This window comes from Dama dama, chromosome 15, assembly GCF_033118175.1.
Source record: "Dama dama isolate Ldn47 chromosome 15, ASM3311817v1, whole genome shotgun sequence".
NCBI lineage: Eukaryota > Metazoa > Chordata > Mammalia > Artiodactyla > Cervidae > Dama > Dama dama.
Window position 1 is genome coordinate 5,719,976 of NC_083695.1, and position 15,869 is coordinate 5,735,844.

The following is a 15,869-nucleotide window of genomic DNA, read 5'->3' on the forward strand; positions in this document are numbered from 1 at the left end:
TAAGGTAAATGAAACCTTTCAGAATGTGGATCACAACATCCCCAGTGATTCTGAACATATTTCTTTTAAAAAAAAAAAAAAAGATAGAGTCTTCTGGAATGTTTAACTTGGGTAGTAGAAGCACTGATAAGGACATGTTTTGGATTTAGTTTTAAGAGAACAAAGAAAGGATAAATCTCATCAAGATTAAAAAGAATTCTACCTCAATAATGTAGGAAAGTTCTTATAAGCTTTGATGGAACAGAAAAGTCCCTTAATCTGATCCATAATCCTTTTAAGACAGGGTAGGATAGCCTTGAGTCTGCACATTTAAAATTCATTAATGATCTTAACCTGAGAATTAGATTGGACATTTTTTTCCACAATCAGGAAAATTATTAAAGAAAATCTTCCTTTTTCCTTCTGCCTCTTTAAGCCTCTGGAGGACTAGCCCATAACTCATTGCTTCGATGGGCTTTGATGCTTTTTCTCACTTACAGTCCTTTGGTTAGGGTTAACCCCAGGACCATAGCTCCCCTTATAAACAAAGCATTGGTCATCACAGATTCTGATGTGATTCTTCTGTCCTGTGCCCAGTGTGGGAATAGACTGCCTTTTTATATGCTTAGCCTAGGACAGATATCTAGAGCAGGATCTTCAGACCACAGAAAGGGAGAAAGAATGACTTGATCTCTCCCAGTGTTTCCAAGTGGGGAACCAGTGGCATTTCAGGTACAACAAGCCTCTGCAGTAATGAGTCGCAGGGAGTCTAGGCATCTTGGCCTCTGCCCAGTCTTCCCATTCATTGTGAGAACTGGAAATGCCTCAACATATTTCCAAAGGGCTTCTGGAGAGGTCATACTGGCCTCAGCTGAGAACTGCGTTAGTCTTTGTGCTGTGCTGAAATGTATGTAGAAACCACCACCACCACCATCTCAACAAACAGATTAAAGTTAGGCCAGCACTGATTTTCCCATTAAACAGCTGCTAAATCAATATGCAGAAGATATTTAGGTTCTAAATTATTTGTTCACATGGAACACAAATATTTAAATCTTGTAATTGTGATTATCAGACATATTTCCTCTGTACAAACAACTGCAAATGAAAGACGTTTGCTTGGATCACCCCAACCTTACCAACCTTGCCTGGAACACCCGGTCAGCATATACCTAGTAGCCTGGTGACTTGGCTATATTTGCCTCTGAACTATAAACCCATTTAGAACAGGTTATCATATCCCTCCTTGTTTGTAGTTATAATCACAATGCTAATAAACACAAGGTCTGGCATAAATACTAAAAAAAAAAAAAAAAAATACATAAAATAAACAAATACTAAAAACCAATAGTAAATTAGTAAATGAATGAACACAGCAAAGTCTCTTCCAACCACTTCACACCTACAATCAAGCAGGAATGAGCTCAGTCACACATGATTTATGATGTTCAAAATGTCAACAGAGGAAACTGTCTACTTCCATTGAGTTAACTTTATTTTACTCTGTCAAAAAACATCTTTAAAATAATCTCTGGGGGTAAATCCACATACCTATGGACACCTTATCTTCAACAAAGGAGGCAAGGATTTACAATGGAAAAAAGACAACCTCTTTAACAAGTCGTGCTGGGAAAACTGGGTCAACCACTTGTAAAAGAATGAAACTAGAACACTATCTAATGCCATACACAAAAATAAACTCAAAATGGATTAAAGATCTAAATGTAAGACCAGAAACTATAAAACTCCTAGAGGAGAACATAGGCAAAACACTCTCCTATATAAATCACAGCAGGATCCTCTATGACCCACCTCCCAGAATATTGGAAATAAAAGCAAAACTAAACAAATGGGACCTAATGAAACTTAAAAGCTTTTGCACAACAAAGGAAACTATAAGCAAGGTGAAAAGACAGCCTTCAGAATGGGAGAAAATAATAGCAAATGAAGAAACAGACAAAGGATTAATCTCAAAAATATACAAGCAACTCCTGAAGCTCAATTCCAGAAAAATAAATGACCCAATCAAAAAATGGGCCAAAGAACTAAACAGACAGTTCTCCAAAGAAGACATACAGATGGCTAACAAACACATGAAAAGATGCTCAACATCACTCATTATCAGAGAAATGCAAATCAAAACCACAATGAGGTACCATTACACGCCAGTCAGGATGGCTGCTATCCAAAAGTCTACAAGCAATAAGTGCTGGAGAAGGCGTGGAGAAAAGGGAACCCTCTTACACTGTTGGCGGGAATGCAAACTAGTACAGCCACTATGGAGAACAGTGTGGAGATTCCTTAAAAAACTGGAAATAGACCTGCCATATGACCCAGCAATCCCACTCCTGGGCATACACCCCGAGGAAACCAGATTTGAAAGAGACACGTGCACCCCAATGTTCATCACAGCCCTGTTTATAATAGCCAGGACATGGAAGCAACCTAGATGCCCATCAGCAGATGAATGGATAAGGAAGCTGTGGTACATATACACTATGGACTATTACTCAGCCATTAAAAAGAATTCATTTGAATCAGTCCTAATGAGATGGATGAAACTGGAGCCCATTATACAGAGTGAAGTAAGCCAGAAAGATAAAGAACATTACAGCATACTAATACATACATATGGGATTTAAAAAGATGGTAATGATAACCCTATATGCAAAACAGAAAAAGAGACACAGATGTACAGAACAGACATTTGGACTCTGTGGGAGAAGGCAAGAGTGGGATGTTCTGAGAGAATAGCATTGAAACAAGTATACTATCAAGGGTGAAACAGATCACCAGCCCAGGTTGGATGCATGAGACAAGTGCTCAGGGCTGGTGCACTGGGAAGACCCAGAGGGATGGGATGGGGAGGGAGGTGGGAGAGGGGATCGGGATGGGGAACACATGTAAATCCATGGCTGATTCATGTCAATGTATGGCAAAAACAACTACAATATTGTAAAGTAATTAGCCTCCAATTAATAAAAATAAATGAAAAAAAAGTAAAATAATCTCTGGGGAAATAGCCACTGTTGTGTTTGTAGCAAGTGCAGTCACTTGGTAAATGACATCTTCCCAATCTGCAGGTTGCTTATACAAACCCGGAGTCAGCTGGGGTCTCCTTGAAGCTCAAACTTCCACAATCATCCATTCATTCAACAAAATATGAAGACTTACTGTCTCTATCATCTGTATATGCACCTATATCTGTATCCATATCTATGTCTATATCTACCATCATCTATGTGATAGATATAGATATAGGCACCCTTCCAGATCCTGGAGCTGTCCCCCTGGCAAGTAAGACAGATATAACTCTCACCTTCAAGACACTATAAAGAGGGACCTCCAGTGGCTAAGACTACACTCTGCCAACACAGGGGGCCCAGGCTCGATCTCTGGTCAGAGCACTAGATCCCACAAGCCACAACTAAAAGATTCTGCATGTGGCAATGACGACTGAAGATCTTGTGTGCCCCGACTAAGGCCTGGTGTAGCCGAATAAATAAATGTTGCTGTTGTTGTTTAGTCATGCATTTGTGTCTGACTATTAGAAAAATATATAGCTCATCAAGCTTAGTTTAGAAAAAAGAAACTATAAAGAAATGTCTATGTTTTTGATCTAAAGTCATTCCAAGTGCTAATATCTCTGGGAGAAGTTCATATGCTCACTCTAGATTTCAGAAAGAATAAAAATGATTCTAATCTTACACACAGTAGTTTATGTGTTTGCAGTCTTGCCCTCTAGCTTAAGCAGCTTATCAGAGTATTCCTTCCAAACAAATACTCTGCTGCTTAAAAGAAGAATGAATTTAAAAAACATTACCTATTAAGATTGCACATAAATATCAATAAAAATGATGCGTATCATAAACTTCACATTCTCTTTACCAAAATATGACGAGTCTAACCTTAAACCTGACCCTCATCCTTTTCTCCTCCTCTAATTTCGGATGTGAGTCCCACAACAGGTGAAGCCTAGTGAAAGTATACTTTAAAATATAATTACCACATCAAATAGATAATCATAGGAATTTCAGGATTTTCCAGTTCATAACAGCAACTTAGAAAAACCAACATGACTATACTATCCTATTTGTTTTTAAAATGTTTGAATGGCTAAGTTGGCAGTTGTTTGCCATAACTTCATACTTAATGTTATTCACATGTGAGAATGGAAAAATAAATCCACATAGTACTTATCATATATTTTTGGTGGTAATTTTTCAATTAGGAAAAATATTTAACTAAGGTGATATTTTGCTAAAAGTCAGTATTCTCTAAATCTGTAATATCAAGAACTGGAAACGATCCTGTAAACACGTTTATTTCCACTCCCTCATTTAATAAAAGGGAAACCACAAAACTATAAACAGTAGACAGGCTGGCTTATAAACGCTAAAGGTAGGCCATTTCCTTAAGACTGGTGTGTGCCCTGCCAATCTTCCAAAAATGTCAATCTCCCACAGGAGACTAAGAGCTCAAGAAAACTTCCTCCTCTTCTTCCTCCATAGAAGCAAATGGCCACCCAGCTACATGTCTTTCCCGTCCTCCTTTACAGCCGTGAATACTTTTGTGAATATTTATTCCCCCAGTGCAATCTGAGTGGACCTGAGAGGTGAAATTTCCATGTCTGATCCCAAATCTTCCACATTTGCTTTTCCATGTTCTTGTGGCCTTTCCAAGTGCTTTTGAAATGAGGCTAACCACCGAGACTTTGAAAATGATCATATAAAATAGCACCCACTGACTTTGAACACTTGTTAAGGAGGATTAAGTGAACAATACATAAACTGCATTCCTTGAGCCCCTGGACTACAGGGATCCTGTATTAGGACAGTGTAGCATTCTCTAACTAATACATAGTCCTGATGGACTCTTTTTTTGAAAATTTTTTTAATTGGAATATAATTACTTTACAGTGTTATGTTAATTTCTGTTGTGCAACATTATGAATCAGTCATATGTATAAATATATCCCTTCCCTCTTGAGCCTTCCCCACCATTCCACCTGTCTAGGTCATCACACAGCACTGGACTGAGCTCTCTGGGCTCTAGAGCATCTTCCCGCTATCTAATTTACACATGATAGTGTATATATGTCAATGCTACTCTCTAAATTTGTCCCCTCTTCTCCTCCCCGACCCCAGTGTCCACAAGCCCATTCTCTATGTCTGCATCTCTATTCTTGCCATGCAAATAGGTTCATCAGTACCATTTTTCTAGATTCCCTACACATGCTGGGCATATAGCCTGAGAAAACCATAACTCAAAAAGACTCAAGTCCCTGAATGTTCACTGCATTACTATTTACAACAGCCAGAACAGGGAAGCAACCTAGATGTCCACTGACAGATGAATGAATAAAGAAGATGTGGTGTGTATATATAATAGAATATTACTCAGTCATAAAAAGGAATGAAATTGAGTCAGTTGAAGTGATGTGGATGAACCTAGAGCCTGTCATATAGAGTGAAATAAGTCAGAAAGAGACAAAAACATCATATACTAATGCATATATATGGAATCTGATGGATTCTTTAGCAAATTATCTTTTGTGTCTTCTTGCATCCTTTAAAACAATGCATTAATATTATTTTGGCAGCTCTTTTTACAATGCTTAGTTTGTGGTTCACCCAGTGTTAAACACGTTACATGGATATTATTCATTTAATACAAATTCTCAGGTAGATTCTATTTTCTCCATTTTGTAGTTGAGAATACTGAGGTTCCTTGAATAACTTGGTGGATCTGAGATCACAGTCCCAATGCATCTGACTGTCTGTGTTCTTTCTTCTAACCTGACAATTCTTTGCTTCTCTGGAATTACACTAGCTAGTTATATACATGAACTGCGGCTCATAAGTCCATTTCCAAAAGAAATGTTGTTATGAGTAAAAGCATTTTAATAAGAAAGTTTATAAGAATCCCAACAATATGAATTTTATTTAGATGTCCAATGTCTACTTGTTCTTAACAGCACAAGTTAGTTCAAGATGACTGAGGCAAATTGCAGATTTACATTGCAGAAACTGACTGGGAGGTTAGCACTTTTAGCATAGACACATTACCTTTGCTTTCCCTTAGAGCAACACAAAAGATGCAAACAGGAGGTGGCAATAATTATTCATTGAATATTCCTTCAAGGGATAATTATTTTACACAATTATTTTTGATGCAAGCAAGAAATCCCAAAGTGTTCCTCTATACTTTGTTAAGGATAAGATGTAACATTGGGAGATACTTGGCAAGAAGAACATTTTTCGATGACGGCAATACAAAATCTTTGAATGAGAAGTCCTCACATGGAAAATGGCATCTGAAGAGTTAACTGAATGATGGCAGTAACACAAGTTATCAAAGAAAGAAATTTCTGTATAAATTGGAAAAGTGCATTTGATTACAATAAATACATATCATTGGAGACTTCCTAGAAAACTCATTTACCATAGGTATGATTTTTTACAAATTCTCTATTATAGCCTTTCATGTACTTTCTTTCAAACCTATATCTGACAATCTATTATTTTCCATTTATATCCTGCACATACTTACTAAATCCTGGGTCAGCCAACTAACCAAGTAAGCTGCAGATTCTAACGCTGAGTTGCAGGTAAAAGATGGAGGTAAGTACAGGTCAGAACAGTTAGGGAAAGGAAAGCTCCACAAAAGAGTAGTAAGGGAAGGTATTGCAGAATGGGTGATGTTTAAGATAAAACTTGATGTAATGGGGTAGTTATTATCTGTATTGAAAAGAATTCGATCTATGAATAACCATTTCTTCAACAGCAGTCATGGAGTATTCTAACCCTTAACTCTATGTGACATGTTACATTATTTTGTACCATTCATGCAGATTCTTATAACTCAAAGTATCCACTTACCATTTGGGTAAGCGAGTTCTTCCTAAATGGACTATTTTGTAATCCGAGGTCAGGATGTCCTAAATTTTAATTTGCTTACAAATTACAAAAGAAATTCTTATTTAACCAAATGCAACCATTCTGGCTGGGCTTCCCAGGTAGTGCAGTGGTGAAGAACCTGGCTGCCAATGCAGGAGATGTGAGTTCGATCCCCGGGTCATTCCCCTGGAGGAGGAAATGGGACCCCACTCCAGTACTCTTGCCTGGAGAATCTCATGCACAGAGGAGCCTGGAGGGCTACAGTCCATGGGGTCGCAAAGAGTTGGACACGACTTTGTGACTAAGCACAGCAGCACAACCATTCTGGTTAGTGATTAAGTTGCTATTGTTAAAATGGGTTTCCAGCACCCTGAAACTCAGCTCACACAATACACAAAGCCATCCTTGAAACTTCATGTCCAGCTCTCAGAGTGTGGAGGGATAATGAGAACACATCTGCTTTCCCACTTCAGGGTTTATCTGTCCCATGAAGCCACATACAGTGGTCTGATCAAAACCAGTCCCCCGAAAGGAAAAAGAAAAGATCCCATTTCACTACAGCAAAGTTGTAAAGGGTCAAAAGGTAAAGTTTCACCACTGTTAACGATTCCTTTCTCTAGCACATAGTGTCTAATCCAAATTTTACTAACAGAGAAAGCAAACATCAAGGGGTGAAACATAAATGTGCCTATGGCCCTATGGCCTAGTGATAAGCCCAGTCCGTGGCCTTGGTAACAACCTGCTCATGGCCCAGGTACTCCTTTTCTACTCCTTAGCGAGGAGCCATCATACTGTGCATTTCAGTACTGATGCTCATTTCAGCATCTGTTTTAAACTTCCTTCACAGAGCCACCAGTGCAGCCTTGGTGTTCCACACACACAATTTTCCCTCAAGAAAGCCATCCCCTAAACAGGAAGGTCAAGTCCTTCTCAATCCTGCATACATCTAGAGAAGGGCTCACGTAAAAGACAGGCACACCAAAATTCGCATGCACCTTTGTTTTCTGCAAATTGTTCCTTGTTTAATGAAGTTGGTGATTTACGGCTAATTGTATTTATCAGATGAATTCAATTCATCCATTTTGAACTAATCACATATTCCCTGGCTGTCCCTTCTTTCCTTCCTGACACTGAGCTAACAATGAAGTGAGATATATGCAAATTGATTCTAGTTAATAACTTCATCGTTGAAATTTTTCTGACCTCAAAATCAACTTCTGCACAGAATTTACTACTTAGCTGTCCAGACATTCTATTAACTGAAAAACATGTATTTTAAAATTTTATGGAATTAAAAAGAATCAAGGACTGGTGGGTATTATGATTTATCCTTTAAGAGAATTATGGCTGAGCAAAAGCACCCTATAGGATGGGAGACTGATCAGGCTGAAAATTAGAAAGAAATGCCAATAAAACTCAGTTCTCATAACAAGAGAGCATTGATATTTGGAAAACCAAAATAAGACAGAAATGAGGAATGTGACTTTCAAAGTAAGAATTAACAATAAAAAGTAGTCAATACTCAATACAAATATTTTAGATTACTGCAGATAATAGGTGAGTGTATGTACACTTTCTCCTGGATTATAGTCTTTTAAGATAACCCAAGAGCTGATAATCCAGAACAATTTTATGAAAGAGTGAGATCTATAGGTGTCTGTTCAAATTAAAGTAAGATAATTTCCTCATTCTTTTTTTGATAATGTTCACATCAATATTCCTCACGGATTAAAAACATTATCCTACTTGTAAAACTGATTTATAACATTTAATCAATGCATTTAAAACCTTGAGCAAATCACACTTTCTCAAAACAAGAACTCTGTGCCTTGTATTTTCTTATATTCTCTCCATGTTTGACCAAAGGGTGGTCTTATCTTCTTTGATAAGAAAAGAAGAGCCAGAACAGTTTCAATGGAGGAAAAATGTGAGCATTGCCACTTCTGTCTACGAGTCTCTTAGTCTGAGGGACCTAATCAGAATCCTCTGTGAATTTATAAAGCATGCGAACATCCTTGGATTCTGATGGTAGGTACTCTGCATCTTTAAACTGCTCTGTGGGTCATTCTGATGTACATCTCTCATTGAAAATAACACAAACTTTAACTGGATGCCTGCTCCCAAAAGGCACGGATTGTTGTTTATTTTGTTTACTGTTCTACATTATTCAGTTTCCAGAACAATGCCTAGTAGGGAGTAGGTGCTCAAAAATACTCATACTATGAATGATATTTATAGTTTCTTGATGAGAAAATGATAGTAGAAATCGGTCTGTTTGAATGCAGGAAAATTCAAATAATTTATCTTTTTTTTACATGACAGAAGAATAAATTTTGATTTTTCTTTTAATTTCATCAATTATTCACCCAAATTAGCCAAACATTTTGTTAATGGATTGATATATTTAGAGCAATAAAAGCTAATCTTTTAGTAAGACTTTTAAGTCCTGGCAACCCACTCCAGTATTCTTGCCTGAAAAATCCCATGGATGGAAGAACCTGGTAGGCTACAGTCCATGGGGTCGCAGAGTTGGACACGACTGAGTGGCTTCACTTTCATTTTAAGTCCTGAAGGGCAAACAGCCAAAAAAAAAAAAAAAAAAAAAAAAACCCTCTTGATTGAATTATATCTAATCACAGTGTTTTAAAACTTAAATGAAAATTCATGTGAAAGTTGCCAGGCACAGAATAGACATGCAAGAAATGGTGGCTTTGCTCTCAATCTCCATCAAGAGGGAGAATAGGCTCCTGTCTGATAATGAGGAATCCCTTTAAGCAAGCTTTATGGGTAACGTATTTCTGGCTCCTACAACTTTTATTTGGGCTAAACGCTCCACTGTTTTTCCAGAATGAAATACTGCAATTTGACCAGCATTACATGGCTAATGGTATCCTGGAATAGAAAGAACAAGGACATTTCTCAATTGCCATCTTTCTTTTTTTCACATATCCAATTGAAATGGGATTTAATCACAAGTCAGTTGGATAGGTTTCTTTAGAAACCAAGTAAAAATAATGAGCTAATTGTGACACCTGAGAGTCCAGCCCTGTGGACAGAGATGTGAATATTTACAATGTACTCAATATAAGTTTAGAAGGACAGTTGTCAAGATAAGAAAGGCCTTTTAGAAAAAGAAGTCAGTCACAGCGTATTATCCTCTAACAAAAATTATAATAAAGTGTAACATCACTTTGCTGTATACCTGAAACTAACATAATATTGTAAATCAACTATATTCCAATATAAAATAAAAATTAAATTAAAAACTATAAAGCACCTAGGTTGATGTTTTCCTGATGGGTGTGAAATAAACTGTGAAATAAATATACTTACATATTTTAATTGGAAGGCAAAACAAATTAAAATGAAATGATAAAGAATGATGCTGTAATTGTTATAGACAGAAGCCCCTTTAATTTGTGCTTGGAACCGGCTTTCTAAATTTCATTTTAAATTAGACTGTAAGGTGAAAAATATAAATTGAACTGATATAGAAAAGAAAAGTAGCATCAAACACATTGTTTGTCCTTTCAGAAATATTTTTCAGCATGAAAGAGGTACATATAATCTTTCCATAGCACTTAACCTATACATTGTGTGACCAGCAGTTTCAACATTGTTGACAGTTATTATACACATGAATTAAAGTTTTCTCGTCTCCAATTTAACCTTCACCAGTCTGACAGTTATTTTCCTAAACAATGCATCTGATCATGTCACATTTCTGTTTAAAAGCCTTCAATGGCTCCCACCTTGTTGCAGAACAAATACTAAATTTCTTAGCAGGCCCTATAAAGACGTTAGCGGTTTGGCTCCCCAGTCTGTTTCTCTAACCTCTAACCAGCCCCTTTCTCACATCCTTGCTTCCCTCCAGGTATTGTGTCCTGCACGCCGCCACATCCGACATTGCTCCCACACTCCAAACCTTCCCTTGTCCAACGTCCTCATACAAAGCCGGTCCCTTCCCCTGCTAGTCCTCTTCCCCAGTTTCTGCTCCTTGATCTCATGTGACTTCTTCAGGATCCTTCCCAGAGAGCATCTCTTCATGGACAACTTACCACAAGCTTGCCATTCTCTTCCTTCTCTGAGTTGCCACAGATTCAAATGCTCTATGAACTGTTGATTTCCACAGGGAGGTACCAGCCCTACTGTCCTCTTGGCACTCTGGATTCTTTATCTATGTATCTCTTCAACATTTCCCCATGGTTGTTTAATAAGCATCCATGAAAATTAAAATACCTAAAACAAACCCTCCCCTCCCAACATGCCCTTCTTCCCAACCTCAGTTAATCTCCCTTTGCTGGCTGCCTTCCAGCCATGCTGGCCTCCTGGTTCTTTCCTCAAAAGCCATTCATACTCCTGCCTCAGGACATTTGCAATTTTCTTTGCCTCTGCCAAGAACATCCTTCTCCCTAGCCACTGGGCCCCTCCCTCAAGTCCTCCAGGCTTTGACTCATCTACTAAGTAAGGCTTTCCTTGACATCTATCTAAAATGGATTCAATGACTCCTGCATCACCACCCCTGCTCCACACACCTTTCCCTTTCCTATTTTCCCTATAGTTTTTTTTTTAATCACTTTTTTATAGGCTGTATATTTTATTACAGGCATGATGGATGAGCTCTGCACCAAAGTTCAATTCAGTGATGCTGACTGAGGAAGCTTGTTAGAAGGTGTAATGCCTGCCCTCATTTACAGAAGTGAGTAGGAGTCAGGAATCCCAGTTTCCAAGCTCCTTTCTGAGTAACTCTGAGCACATTTCCTAGATTTTCAAGATCCATCTTCTATAAATTAGCATTAAAGAGGATAACTGATTAAAAGTACAATAGACACTCAAGGAACCTTAGTGCAATGGCAGCTGTTGTTGCTATTTTCATCATTAGCTAATTTAATTTTTATTTTTTAAAAATTATATCTTAAATTTATTTAGCTGTGCTGGGTCTTAGTTGTGGCACAAGGGATCTTCAATCTTTGCATGAAGGATCTTTAGTTGCAGCATACAGGATCTATTTTTCTGACCAGGGATCAAACCTGGACCCCCTGCACTGGGAGCTCAGAGTCTTAGCCACTGGACTAAGTAAGTTCCTCTTTAGCTAATTTTATAGTAGCACGTGATTTAGGGGGTTGTTCCCTAAACACTTCAAGCCTAGAAAGAAACTTGTTGCTAAATGTAAATATATATATGTGTGTGTGTACCTTTTCTTTGAAAACTAATTTCAGTTTTGAGTTCAAATTATAAATAAAATAAGTAGAAAATGAAGGCAGCCTCATTATCTAAACAATTGCTAGTTTCTGTTTAAATAGAAGTCATTTATTTTTCTGACTGGTCTTACTTTTAGGCTCCAAGGCATGGCTTCATTAAATATGACTAGATGTTCAACATATCCCCAAACCGCTCCCTCTTTCAATAGATTATAAAAATCTGTAGCTTTTTAAAACTTCTATATTCATTTGAGGTTTAGACAGAGCTAGATGGTGGTAAGTATCAGTAAAATGGAAAACAGCAATAAAGCTTTTTCATTTTCTTTCAACTATTACAGGGCCACAGTTTCTGAATGAACCTTATTAGAGATTTAAAAATGACACCAGATGCTTGTTTCATTGATATTCAGTCTTGCAGCACGAAAATCTTATTTCTCTTATTTGCATATTTACTACTAATTAAATGAACTGGATAAAAATTAAGATAATGCTAGATTAAACATGGTCACAAATTATTTCCTGCTCTTCCCATCATGGGATTATACTTCCTCTCCTTCCTTGAATCCAGGCTGGCCTGTGGTTTGCCTAATATTAAGTCTTCCAACATGAAAATCTTATTTCTCTTATTTGCATGTGAAAGAAAGTAAAGTTGCTCAGTCGTGTCTGACTCTTTGCAACCCCATTGACTGTAGCCTACCATGATCCTCCATCCATGGGTTTTTCCAGGCAAGAGTACTGGAGTGGGTTGCCATTTCCTTCTCCAGAGGATCTTCCCAACCCAGGGATCGAACCTGGGTCTCCCGCATTGGAGGCAGACGCTTTACCATCTGAGCCAGCAGGGAAGTCCACCACGGAAGACTTATTTGCATATCTACTGCTAATTAAATGAATTGAATAAAAATTAAGAAGATGCTAGATTAAACATGGTCACAAATTACTTCCTGCTCTATATTGTGGCAGTATATATCCTCTCTTTCCTTGAATCTAGACTGGCCCTGTGGCTTGCCTTGACCAAGAGGATATGAAGGTCCCGACAAGTGTAACTTCCAAGTCTGTTGCTTCTGCTCTTCCCCTCCTGAACTGGCTAGACTGCCACAAAAAAACAGGATATCCTTCCACATCAGCCAAGTGAAAGGGGCCTGAACCACCTGCAGACAGCCCTGTCAGCTGTCCAGCCAGGCTAGTGAGACAATCTGGGACCACGTGATCCCAGCAGAGACTCCAAGTTCATGAGTGACCCTTGCGGGAACCAATCCAAAATACAGAAATGTCATCAATAGGGACTTCCCTGGTGGTCCAGTGGTTAAGACTTTGCCTTGCAATGCAGGGAGCGTGGGTTCATTTCCTGGTCGGGGAGGTAAGAGCGCATAAGCCTTGCGGCCATAACACCAAAACATAAACACAGAAACAATACTGCAACAAATTCAATAAAGACATTAAAAATGGTCCACATAAAATATCTTAAAAAAAAAAACAACAAAAAAAGAAATGTCATCAATAGATGCTTATTGGTTTAAGTCACTAAAATTTGGGGTGGTTGTATAGCAACTGATAACTGAGGCAGCAGTTCTTAAAATAACTTAAATCACAAAAATATTTTCTTAAATATGTCACTTTAATGTAAAATTTCTCTTCTATCAAGTTTAGCCAAGCCCATATAAACAGAAAAGGACGAAAATATGTATGCATGCTGAAGCAGTAAGATGAAAATTGTAACATTCTGTTCAGGCAAACACACAGGGCAATTGTTTTCATGTATCTTTTTTTTCCCCTGAAAAAAACCGGATTCATCCTATCATGGAAGAAATTTAAAAGTTGAGAGATATTACTCCAGAAGTGTGTTATAAAACCAACTTTTATGTTAGTTCTCGACTAACTGAAACCATGAAGTGCCTTTTGGGTGCCTCACATAGTACCTTGATCTGTGACTCATGAGACAGGACGCATACATCCTTTTACATATGACACAATTAGGAGGCAGAAATATTGAATTACTTAAGGGATAAATAATTCTAACCTCTAATACCTATAGGTCAAAACTGGAATGTAACAGATCTTCAGAAGAACAAGAGAGGCCTGGGGTTTGGAGGAGAGTGAGAAGGGTTGGGACAGAGCAAAGGTGGCTGGAGAAGACGGTGATAGGGTGAAGATCTCAAGAGATAAGAAGTCACAACTGTCACAACGGATGGGGCTGGCTCTGCCTCATGCAGACGCTATCTGAGGGGCAAGCAGAGAGGAGGCTGGTAGGCAAAATGAAATCAGATTTAATTTTTAGAAAAGAAGTTTTACTTTTTTCTCCTAATCTGCCACGACTATCTTGTGGAGCTAAATATATCTTTGACTATGTGGACATGCAAATATGAGATTGTATGAGTGTGTGTGAATACAAGTGTATGTGAGAGGGTGTGGGGCTTATTTAATTGCAAACCACCATCACCACCACCAAGAAGGCTTTAACTGATTGAATTCAGCCAATATCCCATTGGCTTCAGTGATGGAATTCTTTTATTTGTTCAAACTCAGATGTCTTACTAAAAGGATATGAGATGGCTTACAGAACACACACAAAGAACTGAGAAGAAAATATATGAATACATCAAGAAAGAATAAAAACAGGGAGTGGTAATAAGGTTAAGCTGGGGAAGTCGTTTTTAAAAACAACAACGATTTATTTAACTAAACTTAACCTTCACCGGCGCCTCAGTGCATGTTGTCAAAACATCCTCAATGTCAACTTCCTTGGAAGCCAGCGGCACCTCAGAGCAAGCAGCACTCAGGTTTCCTGCCTGGGCGGCTGTGATGGAGCCTAGGACATCTTGTCAAAATTCCAAACTTCCAGCTTTGAAAATCGGTAAACAATTGTAAGGAAGAAAAGAAATATTTTTTTTCCCCCTTAAATCCTAGGCAAAACACTTCATGGTATTATTTTCAAGAGATTTCCAGTTGTTGTTTTAAAAGACAATAGTTTTATTAACTTGAGTTTTAACCTGTAAAATTCCTGGCCTAGAGAGCATCCTATTTCCTGCCTGGAAGAAGAAGGTTGTAGGATGCAAGGTGACCTTTGCAAGAGGCACCCATATGTCTCCCAGCAGGATGATTTTGCCACTATTACTAATCATTAAAATGCTTGCTCCTTGGAAGAAAAGCTATGACAAACCTAGACAGCATATTAAAAAGCAGAGACATTACTTTGCCAAAAAAGGTCCATCTAGTCAAAGCTATTGTTTTTCCATTAGTCATGTATGGATGTGAGAGTTGGACTATAAAGAAAACCGAGCACCGAAAAATTGATGCTTTTGAACTGTGATGTTAGAGAAGACCCTTGAGAGTCCTCTGGACTGCAAGGAGATCCAACCAGTCCATCCTAAAGGAAATCAGTCCTGAATGTTCATTGGAAGGACTAATGCTGAAGCTGAAGCCCAATACTCTGGCCACCTGACACAAAGAACTGACTCATTAGAAAAGGCCCTGATGCTGGGAAAGATTGAAGGCAGAAGGAGAAGGGGACGACAGAGGATGAGATGGTTGGATGGCATCACCAACTCAATGGACATGAGTTTGAGCAAGCCCCAGGAGTTGGTGATGGACAGGGAAGCCTAACATACTGTAGTCCATGGGGTCACAAAGAGTTGAACAAGACTGATCGACTGACACAACAACAACTGAATCATTATTGCAGTCATCATGTAGAATATTTCTATCATACTAGAAAGTTCCCTTTTGCCAAATTGTAGCTAATTCCTTTCTTTTACCTTAACCTTTGGTGATACTGACCTTTTGTTCATTATTT

The 15,869-nt window shown here is 38.2% G+C and overlaps 1 protein-coding gene and 1 non-coding gene across 13 annotated transcripts in view; both read right to left on the reverse strand.

Moving 5' to 3' along the window:
• Positions 1–15,869, reverse strand: part of CHRM3 (cholinergic receptor muscarinic 3) — a 557,245-nt gene that overhangs the window by 158,936 nt on the left and 382,440 nt on the right. The window lies entirely within an intron of this gene.
• Positions 12,850–12,921, reverse strand: TRNAW-CCA (transfer RNA tryptophan (anticodon CCA)). Its single transcript has one exon. It is a non-coding gene; the product is annotated as a tRNA-Trp (tRNA).